General features: G+C 39.3%; 1 pseudogene; it reads right to left on the reverse strand.

Annotated features, from left to right (window-relative positions):
- Positions 1-2,312: 2,312 nt before the first annotated feature.
- On the reverse strand, positions 2,313-5,486 carry LOC102481978 (coiled-coil domain-containing protein 66-like; annotated as a pseudogene).
- Positions 5,487-12,506: the final 7,020 nt, after the last annotated feature.

Genomic DNA, 12,506 nt, shown 5'->3' on the forward strand with positions numbered 1-12,506 from the left:
GCAGTTCATTAGAGTTTAGTTATGGGAGTAGTGGACAAGTTTAGTGAGATCTGAGGACAAAAGGCAGGATAAGGGGAAATGAGGAAAGAAAATGGTCTTAGGCAGGCAGTGAGGGGAGAACAGGAACACAGGGGTAGGTAGGTATCAAAGGCCTCTTTCTTTTTTCTTTCTTTTTTTCCCACGAGTTCATCTCCTTCCCTACTGCTCCTATCTAATGGTGCAGGAAGAAGTGGAAGTCCTCAACTCACAGTCTCTGAAGTTTGGCTCTGCTCTGTCCTAACCAAGGCCTTCATACATGTCCCAGCCTGGACACCCAGGCTCTGCTGATAGCCAGTGTTCTCAAAGAAAGAGTTCTTCAGCTGGGCCTTAGCTCTCTGGGCACATCTTTTTGGGTATCCACAGAGAAGTGACTCTCCATTGTCACTTCAGAGGCAGAGGACTGTTCTGCATAGTGATAAGCACACTCCCGACATTGCTAAATGGTCCTCTCCTTCTAATAAACCCCATGCTGGTGGGTGCAGTATGAGAGGTAATAATTGCTCTTCCTGGCTCATTCAAACCATAGTCAGGATTATAAAGACACATGAATCAGCCATGGCAGCCTGTAACAAAAGCTTTACCTCCAGCTGTTCTCTTCATTTTCTAAACAACAACAGAACATTCTCTCCTTTTCCACCCCTCCTGCTTGTTCCTTTGTGTTTGAAATTCATTATCAGCCAAATGCATTGGTCTGAACCCCAAGGCTCACACAACAAATTGAGAGAGAGAGGGCAGACGGGGGAGAAACAGAGCTGCGCCGGGTCTCATAGTCACTGGCCTTTGCCTCTCCTCACTGCCCACGTGGAGCAGCTGCCGGTAATGTCCTATCTTACAGGGAATCCCAGGCTCCTCTCTGCCCAGATGGACCCTGACCCTGGAGCTAAACCTGCTCCAGGAGCCCTGTATGCTGTATGCTGAGCTTAGCATCAGGTCCCCCTTACACTGAGTAACTCATTGGGATTCTGCCACGTACCCAAGACTTGGTCCCCACATCGGGTTTTATTTTATTTATTTTTTAAATGTATTTCTTCCATGAGAGAAAAAGATAGAAGGGAGAGAGAGATAAAACAGACACTCTGAACACGTCTTCACATTAAAAATCAACCCTTGGCCTCAGCCAGCTGGGATTGCAGGCACACATGCTCCTGAGGTGTACAGGAACATCTTAGGACATGAAGCTAAAACCTTCCTGTGTGGATTCGGCATCAGAGAGCATTCTGCTAGTGCTACGCCACAACGGCTGGCCAGTCCCACACTGTCTATACTCCTGTTCAAGAACGTGGGAACCTGTATTGCTCCCTGCCTGACGCCACAGCTACGCTAAGGTCCTAACTTAGTCTTTTCTTAAGATTGTGAAATGCGCATCACCTAAAATGAGTCATTTTAAAGTGAGCAATTTAGTAGCCTTTAGTACACTGATAATATTGTACAACAACCACTTCTATTGGGCTGTTGGGAAAGTCCTGATGTATTTTTGCATCGAAAAACATAAACAGTCACAACTTTCCCAACAGCCTAATACCTGGTCCCAAAACATTTTCATCACTCCAAAGGAAACCCTATATCATTGAACAGTTACTTTGCATTTCTCCCCTCTTCCAGCACCTGGCAACCACCAATCTACTTCCTATCTAAATCAATTTACCAATTCTGGATATTTTCAAATAAATTGAATCATACAGTATGAATTTTCTTATGACTAGCTTCCTTACTTTAGAATATTTTTGAGATTTATTCATGCTGTAGCATGTCAGCACTTCATTCTTTTTTATGTATAAGTAATAGTCAACTGTATGGATATACCACACTTCATTTTTTCATCCATTGATGGACATTTGGATTGCTTCCCTTTTGACTACTGTGAATAGTGATGTTATGAATATGCATGTGCATGTGTTTGAATAACTCTTTTTAACTCTTTTGGCTACACCTAGGAGTAAAATTACTGGGTCATATGCTAGCTCTATGTTTAACTTTTGAGGAGCTACCAAACTGTTTTCCATAGCAGATGAAGCATATCTTCCTTTGTTGCCTATTCTTTTGGTGTCATACCTAAGAAATCATAGTCAAATTTGAGGTCATAAAGATTTACTCTTATGTTTTCTTCTAAGAGTTTTTAGTTTTGATGTTTATATTTAGATCATTGATTCAGTTTTTTACTCCATAACATACAAATTTTAATAGGCATTGAAAAAATTGAGGCTACTGAAAAATACAGTTTGAACAATGAACACATTTTATAATTTCTAAGACTAAAATTTGGTTTTCTACATTTAAAACAAAGAACTAAAATTCTCTCCTTGATGTGCAGTTAATAGTGTGAGATTAGTTTCCAACTCCTTTTGCTTCTGGAGCAGGTCTTGTCTCAATTCTGAAAAATCCCTTTAAAAACTAGGATTAAGAAGTAGATCCCTGATATGGTCAGAATCAAAGAACTGCTGTCCTTGGTCACAGGCTGAAGCATGAGAATTTTCATCCTGGGTTGAAGGCCTAGACAAGGGTGCATCTGGATCAAGGTAATAGATCACACTTGCTCCAACATAGGGAATAAAATGAGGTGGTTCAGATATCTCGGGTGATGATTCTGTTTGACTGCCTCCTGAGATCAAATTCTCTCTTTCATAGCTACTGTTTTTTAGTGGTAAGTGTAATGCATTGGTCTGAGTTTGCAGGGTTCTGTTTTTCACTGCTGAAACTGGTGGTGATTGAGACCTTTCCTTGCTGAACAAATTAGCTTTTAAAGCTTCTTCCTCCTTTTTGATTAGGTACCACATGAACTTTGACTCTGTTTCTTGATGAAATGAATGAAGAACTTTTGATAAGTGCCTCTATTTTGAGAGAGGTGTCCCAGATTATTTCTTTCTACCAAATGAAGCAATTCCATCTGCCTTATTACTTTTTTTTCTTCTCTTTGCTTTTGAAGGTGTTGAGGGTACTTTTCTGATGCGGGAATATAACTTTCAAGTGTTTTTTTTTAATATTCCAATTAATTATTTTATAATATTTCTTCATGTATTTCTTCTTGTTTGCGTCTCTATTCTTGTACACTGGTTGCACTGGTCATTATACCAGTTGTTTCCATTTACTAAGTTGTCTCCTTTATCCTGCCTCAGATCTTGTTTGTTTTTCTTAGTGTTAAACTGTCCGTTAAATTCTGCAGAAATCAGGGAACCAGCAGTTAGCCTAATGGCTATGTCGCTGGACTCCCATGTAGTCAACCACGGTTTGAGTCCCAGACCAAGTGGCTTAAACTCACACCAGGCACATGTGTGTGTGTGTCCAAGATCCCGAGAGGGGAATGGAGGAGAAGGGATTGCAGTGTAGCCATCCCCTCTCAGGGGCGACTTCTCACTTTCTGTCTCTCTGTCTCTCTCTGTCTCTTTGGCGAGTGCACGCACCCTATAAGCAAAAAAACCTCTCAAAAAAAATTCTGTAGAAATCTCGGAAGATGAACAATTCATAACTTCCCTCACTATTACTGATCCACAGTGTGATTCTGTGTTGGTGAATACCCTTCTTGTGAGAAGTCATAAAATTAATGTCTGTATTCACTTTACCACTGACTTCACCAGAGTCAATGTCTTGAATTTGAAACCTTCTTTGTCGATACATTATATTCTACTTGTATTGAATCAACACCAAGGTTTTTCATCAACCTAGAAATGTCATGTCCCTTTTGGGTCAATTTTTGGATTCTTTGCTCTTGCTTCAGTCTCTGTGCCAGCTCCTGTGCTCTCTGCATTGTCTGGAGCAGCTCATTTGTCTTGAGGGTCATGATTTCTTTTTCTGTTTTTATTTAAGTATGTCTTCATATTGTTTCTGCATCTCTTCTTGTTCCTGTGCTAATTGACACTTTTCTTGTTCCTCCTTTCTTTCATTTCTCTTCTTCCAGTTGCTTTTTCCTGTGCTGCTTTTCTACCTGAGCAGTGATAGATTTCTGATGTTCTGTTTTTGTCAACTTCCTCAGTCAGTGCTGGGTCCAAGAGAGCAATCATAGAACGGAGAAAGTTTGTTTTTTTGACTGTTTGCCATGGCCAGATTCCCAATAGGGTTTACTATATGTTCCTCCTCTGAAGGTTCAATCTGGCTTTCTGTCATCGGTGTATAAACACTGCTGATATCAGCCAGCTTCTAAATGTCAGGAGAGACACAGAAGTACTCTGGTTGTTTGTGTGCTCACCAAGAGGACAGTTGACTGAGAACCAGGATAACTCTTTAACAGATCAAAATACACTGCCCATCTGCCATGTTCCTCACCCTTGGACTGTGTAATTTTTCCCTTCATTTTTCTTTGCCTGTCATTTCTTATTTGCTTATTCAATTCTTTAAAACATTTTCTTCGCTGTTCTTGTTTCATAGCATTGAAAGGGTGCTCCAGCGATACTGCTTCCTCTAAAATCTGGCTAGCTCTAAGTAATGAGTGCCCAACAGCCAGGATCACTGTAACCTAACTAGGAGACTGGTAGAATGCTTGAAGAGCTAGCAGAAGTCCTAGATTGGTCAAGAATTTGAAAATTTCCCCAAATTATGTTATTACTCTCAGATTTTTTCCAAGGATTATTCCATTTTTCAGAAGCTTCTTTTTCTTTCTTCTCCAAAGCAACCTGTTCATCTAGTTCTTTTTTCCACTGGGTTTTTTCCCCCTTCTTCTTCTAAAAAACTTCTAGCACATTTCCTTTCTCCCAGAATACTGAATATTTCAGCTGGTTTTCATTCATTCTCTATGACAATTTTCTACTCATACTGCTTAGACATCTCCTAAATTTTACTTAGGACAGGTTTATTTTCATCTGTGGAAGATGAAAGCCTCAGTTTTGTGGAGTAGTTCCATAATGTTCTCGTCCTCTGGTTGATTAGGAATAGTGTTTAAATGTAGTTTATATTGGCTTGTTTCTTCCTCCTTTCCAGTCTCTGTTAAGAAAATGGACTTATTTCCTTGGTTTATGGTCATGAAAATCTGTTGTAACTGGTCTTGTGTAAGACACACCAAACTATCTTCATATTTTCAGTTGTGATGTGTTTTTTGTGAGACTTCTGTTTACTGACTAGAGATATATTTATGGTGTTTCTAGTCTTCTGTATATTAGGGGTTCCTGTTGAAATCTCTTTCTGGATATAAAGGCAGTCTTTATCTGCACACTGCTTACACAAATCCTTAGTGAGTGAAAAAGTCATTCTATCTTTTTCACTTTTTGCCTGGGATGTTTCTGAATCGACTGTCTTCTTTTGCAAAAGTCTTTCAGGCCTGAAACAAATACCTTGTGTTGACTTTAGAATGTGGCCACTTTGTTTTGTTCTTAAAGGATATTTTGCAATCTTGGTCTTATTTCCCATTTTCACAGAAATTTTTGATTTATGTTCATATGGAGACAAAATTAGCTTTTTTTTATTTTTTTATTTTTATCCAGTAATTCAGTTTCAAGCTTTGAACCATCTCCCAAGTTCATGGCCAGACCTCCCACTCTCTCCACCTCATTGATTCATTTTGAGCTAACTTTTGTATATGGCTTGAGACAGGGATTCCAGGCTTACTCTCGACTTCTGCTCGCAATCCACCTCAGCTGGGGGGTCTCATCTGGGACCCATGGCCTGCTGGCATTTGTTCCTGATGGCTACACTGCTGAATATCTTTTGTCCTGCATTACCTGTTGGTCTGAGATACCCTTTCACCCTATGTCAACCTCTATGACACATGTTGCTTGTCTGGAGGCTACTTCTTGCTCTGTATTAGAATACGCTAGACGGGAATTCCTCTCAGCCATCCTTCTAGATCTCTTCCTCTAGCTCCAGCCCTACTCTTTCCTTTAAGTACCTATCTTGCTATACAAAAAAAAGTACCTATCTTGCTATACTGTAGGCCATTAACCTTTTTCTGTGCTTTAGTTTTCTCATCTGCAAAATGGGGATATATATTATATGTACCTCATAGGGTTAATAGGGCAGTGAAGTCACTTAATACACACAAAAAGGGCTAAGAAGAGTGCTCAGCACATTGTCAATATTCCATGAGTGTTCTTATTAATAATGTTTTAAAATACTGCTGGTCCCTGGGAAGTGTATTTTGATAAGAACAGCAATTTAGCATGGATGAGCTCATTCTAGTATTAGGGATGGGAAGGGGGTAGCCTTCTAGAGCAAAGGAAAACAATAAACCTACTTTTGACATTGCCATAGGCAAGCAACTGAGCACAGGAAGAAAGGAGAGTAGAATAAGGTACAGGACCCCAAACCAGCCTTGCTATTTGCAAAATTCCATGGATGCCTCCCAGATTAAAGAAATCTACAGCAAACTCAGTCACATGATACCTGTGATTTAATAAGAGGCAGAAAGCAGGAACCTTAGTGTACTGAATTGTCCTGAATTGTTCTCCACTTCCTCTGCACCCCCTCCTTGATTTGCTTGCTTTTGAGTCCTGGAGGAAATTCTGTTATCCACAGATGTAATTACCTGCAGGTTTGTGTTCTGGACCAGAACTATAAAGATTCCCCTTCCCCCCTACCCTCAGAGTTGCCTGTAAAGAAGCCTGGGGAAAAGACCCCTCCTTGTCACCATCCCTGCAGGCTGTGTCCTTTTCAGAGTCTCAGATGATTCATTCCTGGGAGGGAGGTTAGCCACCCAGATTTATTGTCTGTCTGAATAGTCTCTATGCAGTGTGACAAAAATAAAGGAGAAGAAATAGAGCTGTCTCAGCAAACTCTGTTGAATCAGAATTAACAAGAAAATCTTGTAACTAATGATCAGAAATTAAAATGTACTCAGGAGCTGTGGTGTTTAACTGAATAGCTGAGTGACAGGGCGATATTGTGCAGGGTAAAATGGAACTGAGAACAGTTCATATTCCAGTTGCTGTGTGGATCAAAGCTATACTGTTCACAAGCTTGACTAGGTGGAAGACTGGTCCCTGATTATAATACTTTTCTCAGAGACCAGGGGTATTTTTAAACATTGTTAATAAGGGCTAACAGTCATGGAGCATTGACCATGTGCTGGGCACTCTTCTTAGCCCTTTTTGTGTATTGAATGACTTTCACTGCCACGTTAACCCGATGAGGTAGTTGTACAGATGAGGAAACTAAGGCATCGAAAGAGATCAAAGAGTTCTTTGTAGTTGTTCATGTAGTAAATGGAAGACCTGGGATTTGTTTCCTACTTACAGTGCCTATCTCCTGAGATTCTTAGAGCAGCCTTGTAGGAGAGGTAATCCTACATCTCTCCATTGTATAGAGAGGCTTTGTCATTAGGTGGTAGGGCTTGATTTAGGACTTAGGTTTCTAAATGATTGAAGTTTCTGTACAAAGGTATCCTTATTATAGAAGTCCATTCTTTGTTGCTTTACTGAATACCATAGACTGAGTAACTTAAAATAAACAAAATTTTAGTTGGGTCATAGTTATAGCATCTAGGAAGTCTAAGATCAAGGGACACATCTGATAAGGGTCTTCTTATTGTGTTATAACATGGCAAAGGGATCAGGTGGGTAAAGGGGGGCAAACTAATTCTTTATAAAGATCCCACTTTTGATAAGGAACCCACTTAATGGGTTTAATAGCATTAATATATTCATCTAATCAACTTTTAATGATCCTACCTATTAACACTATTATAGTTGAGATTAAGTTTCCAACACATGATTTTTGGGGGACATATTCAAACCATAACACTAATAATAGATAATCTCCTCTAATGTAACTTTTCTGTAAACAGGTTTTCATGCATCAAGTATTTAAACTGTGTACTACAGCACGCTGGCAAACATTGGAGTCTGAAGTACAGAAGTACAGTTGTTAGATATACTTTACATGTTAAAAATATCTTTCATGCTTTTGCCTTTTGGTTCATAAAAGGCCCAGGTATAACTTCCTTTGGTTTGTCCCAAATCCAGGTTCATCAAACACCAGTTGCCTCCACAATGCTGCCCAAGTTCTACCTCAGGGAGATGACAGTCAGGTACCCGACATACACCGGTGGTGAAGTTGGTACCATGTCCTCCCTGGCTCCCAAGATTGGCCCTCTAAGTTTGTCTCCAAAAACAGTTGGTGATGACACTGCCAAAGCAACTGGTGACTAGAAGAGCCTGAGGATTACTATGAAACTGACCATTCAGAATAGACAGGTCCAGATTGAAGAGGCACCTTCTTTCTCTGCACTGATTATCAAAACCCTCAAGGAACTACCAAGAGAAAGAAATAAAGAAGCAGGAGAACATTAAACATAATGGAAATATCACTTTTGACGAGATTGTCAACATTGCCCTACAGATGAGGCACCAATCTTTGGCCAGAGAACTCTCTGGAACCATTAAGTAATCCTGACTTCAACCCAATCTGTAGGCTACAATATTGATAGCTGCCATTCTCATGACACCATCAATGACATCAACAGTGGCGCAGTGGAATGTCCCGTTAAGAAGCACACAGGAAAAACATCTCAATAAAGGATCATGTGAAACAAAACAAAAACAAAACAAACAAACAAACAAAAAAGTAGCTTTCCATTAGGAAACAAAACTCTGGAGCCAGCAGGTAACATGGTGATGAAGGCACTGGACTCCTACATGACCGACCACAGCTCAAGTCCCGGGCCTGGAAGCTTGAAAGTCACACCAGACATGTGCATGAGTGCCCAAAATCCCAGGAGAATAATGGAGAAGAGATTGCAGTGTGGCCATCCTTCCTGGGGAGTGACTTTTATTCACTTTTATTCTCTCTCTCTCTCTGGCAAGTGCATACACCCTAAGGCAAAAATCTAAAAAAGAAGAAGAAAAAAAAGAAAATTCAGATATTTTATTGTTTGCCTTTCTCTAAAAGCACTTAACAAGTTTTACAAAATAATTCTAATCTGGGCCTGCGGTGTCCCATAAGTTTTGTGTCTCTAAGCAAATGTCTCAGAAAGCTATGGGAATGGTGAAAAGAGGTGTAGAAAATAAGCTTGCAGCTTCGCCATGACACATTGCCTTTCAGACAACTCTTGTTGCCACCTAGTCATCAATATCACAATTTGCCACACTTTGCCTAACAGAATAATGGTGACCAGAGAGGGAGGAGCCTACCTGGCTACTTGCTGAAGGTGGAAACACAGATTTGATTTGAGTTTTACTTGCAGATGTTTCCCTGGGAAAACAGACTGTTCCTCCCAGAGGGGTGAATTGCATCTTCAATTTCAGGAAAGCGTTAGGAACGTACTGGAAAGAGAAAAGAAGCCTGTCAGTAGCCTGGGCTACTTGTCTTCCTTTTAATATACAATAATCTTGACGTCTTGAGAACACTGTTCTCTGAGACGCTCTCTCTCTTTTTTTTTTAATCTAACGTGGAGATAATCCTGCCTCCCTTGTAAGACTGTTGAGAAGTTTCAAATAATACATGTAAATTAATATATGTTGTGCTTATCTTATAGTAGCTTTTTAGATAAATATATGATTATAGTAGGAAAGAATGGTAGGACCTGTTTATAATAGCAGGGAACATTTGGAAAGTATTTCCTAGATTTGACTCCCCTTCCTTTATGAATATGTGAAGATGCTCTTTCATGGAAAGTCCTATTGAAATCCTCTTTCAGCCTGAATTCTGCCTGAGATGCCAGTCTGAAGATATCATTACCTCCTCCATGCTCCTTGTCTGCATCTCTCCTTAGATCAAATGTTGTACTACTCAATAGTGTCCTTTTTTCCTCTTTAACTTTATTTTTTAAAATTTCATTTTCTTTTATACATTCAAACACATTATTTGGCTTAAAAAGTGAATATTTCAATATGTGAACATTTCCCCCTAGTCCAGTTGATTAAACTATAAAATATCTTCAACAGATAATACCACATTTCTTTATCCCATTAATGCTTTGCCTCTGTATTTTTCTTTTTTTATTTTTTTTTTGTATTTTTCTTCTAAATGTCCTTCCAGGCCCTCCTCTTCCACACACACTATACCTGGCATTTATACCCATTTATTGTATTTGTATATCCTTTAATCAATCAGTTTCACTCATAGAGTGTGGACACTGGGTATATATTACGTGGGGACATACAATGTCTCTCCTTCATATCCTGTCTTGCTTCACTCAACAATAAATCTTCCATATTCTTCCACTTTCTGTCAAATCCAGAATTTTGTTGTGTTTTTTATTTTATGGCCGAATAATATTCCATAGGGTATATGTGCCACAAATTTTCAATCTATTCATCTGTTTGTGGGCATTTGGGTTGGTTCCATGTCTTAGCAATTGTGAATAGTGCTGCAATAAACATCGATGTGCAGGCACTTTTCCAATGAAGAATTCTTCTGTCCTTTGGGTAGATACCAAGGAGTGGGATTGCTAGATCATATGTTAGTTCTATTTGTAGATTTTTGAGGAATCTCCAAATTGTTCTCCACAGTGGCTGGACTAATTTACATTCCCACTAGCAGTGTAAGAGAGTTCTCCTTTCACCACACCCCTACCCACACTTCTCATTTTTTTTTTTTTAATCTTTGTTTTTTTAATCTCAGACATTCTGACTGGGGTTAGGTGGTATCTATTTTCTGGATCTGGGGCACAAGCAGCATCAGGATAGTCCACACAGTGTGGGCAAGACATCAGGACTTGGATGAATGGGGGTGTTGGTGTGTGTGTGGGGGTGAGGTCAGGACAAGCCTTGGCAAGAGCAGGTAATTCCATAAAGCTAGTCTGAGATCAGAAAGACAGTATTAGGACAGAGAAGAGTAGGAGGACTACAGCCAAGTGATGACTAATTTCAAGGGCTGAGGTTTTAGGTTCTGTTCAGTTCTGTTCAGTCAAGATGCCAGATTAGCAGATACTAAGTGGGCAGGTAGGTGGCACTAGGGATATGCATCCAAAGATATGAGAGCCCCAATTTCAGACATGAGAAGTAAGGGCATACAGACCTTGTCAATTAGTAGGTCACTAAAACCACTTAGAAGATGGATATTCTAAAAATGTAGGTTCCCAGGCTCAAGTCAGTGAGATTTATCAAGTAAGTCAGACACTGTCAGAAGATATGGGATTTTTGGGAACCAGCAGTTAGCGTAATGGCTATGTTGCTGGACTCCCACGTAGTCGACCGCGGTTTGCATCCCGGACCCGGTGGCTTAAAACTCACGCCAGGCGCGTGTGCGTGTGTGCCCAAGATCCCGAGAGGAGAACAGAGGAGAAAGGATTGCGGTGTGACCATCTCCCCTGGGGGGTGATTTCTCGCTTTCTGTCTCTATGTCTCTCTGTCTGTCTGGCGAGCGCACGTGCCCTATAGCGAAAAAAAACTCTCAAAAAAAAAAGAAGATATGGGATTTTCTGTTCAACCAGTATACCAGTATATATGCTTGTCAGGTGGTGACTAAAAAAGGCCTTATGATAGCAATGCCTTTGAAACTTAATCAGAGACTTAATGAAGTATTTTTTAAATTTAAATTTATTTATTTACATTCACTCACTATACATTACTATAGCATACAAAATGAGATTTTCCATCCAGAACACACTGCATATTGGCTCAATCAAGCACATTAACATACATGTTATCATCAACAAATAATTTTCCATTTCTTGTTTCCTATATATTTTGCTTTTTTTCCCATCCTTGATTCCCTATCTCTTACCTTCTGCCATCTCCCACACTGTCTCTGGTATCCCATGATTGCTTTCTATGCCTTTTCTCCCCCAAATTTTATTGATTCACTAAAGATCTTAATTAATCTAAATATTTTTAATAGCAAGCACAGCTTATATATACATATCTGTGAACACAAGTCTGACTTTAGGCATAAACCTCAGTGAGTAGAATGAACATACTATAAAGTAACACCTAGCAGGGGCTATATAGTTTGCTGCAGTCATCAAATAGGTATTTCTAATGCTTTTTTTTTTAATTTCAAGAAAAACTGTTTTAGATTTTTTTTCCTGAAACATTTTTTTAAAACTAATTAATTTTCATTCATTCCCTAAGCATCATCACAGCATACAAGCTGTGAATTCCCATCCAGAATATACTACTGCATAGTGTCTTAATCATGCATGTTATTGTCAATAATTTTCCACCTCTAGTTCCATATATATATATATATATATCCCCTATTTCTGACCCTCTGCCCTTTCCCACTCTCTTCTCACACTATCTCTGGTGTCTACAGTTGTCTTCCATTCCTCTTCCCCCCACATTTTATTGATCACACACTTTCTTAAATAATATAATACTTTTGATAGCAAGTTCACCTGGTAATTTCAAGAAAAGCAGTTTTAACTTTAATAAATCAAAGAAATGCTAAAGAACTTTGTTTAAAGCTTAAAGCCAGGAAACAGGTTAGGATTCTGTTCAAATAGTAGGTTCATGAATCTACTGACAGGTCAAGATAGGGAAAAAAAAATCCTTAAAACTGGACAACTAAGCCTAGAAGAAAAGTAGCAATGTTTTAGTCAAAAGTCATAAAATGCTATTTCAACAGTTCAGTCTCATGTACTTAATTTATCTTCTGTTGTGGTT

The sequence above is a fragment of the Tupaia chinensis genome, unplaced genomic scaffold, assembly GCF_000334495.1.
Source record: "Tupaia chinensis unplaced genomic scaffold, TupChi_1.0 Scaffold145860_1, whole genome shotgun sequence".
NCBI classification, from domain to species: domain Eukaryota; kingdom Metazoa; phylum Chordata; class Mammalia; order Scandentia; family Tupaiidae; genus Tupaia; species Tupaia belangeri.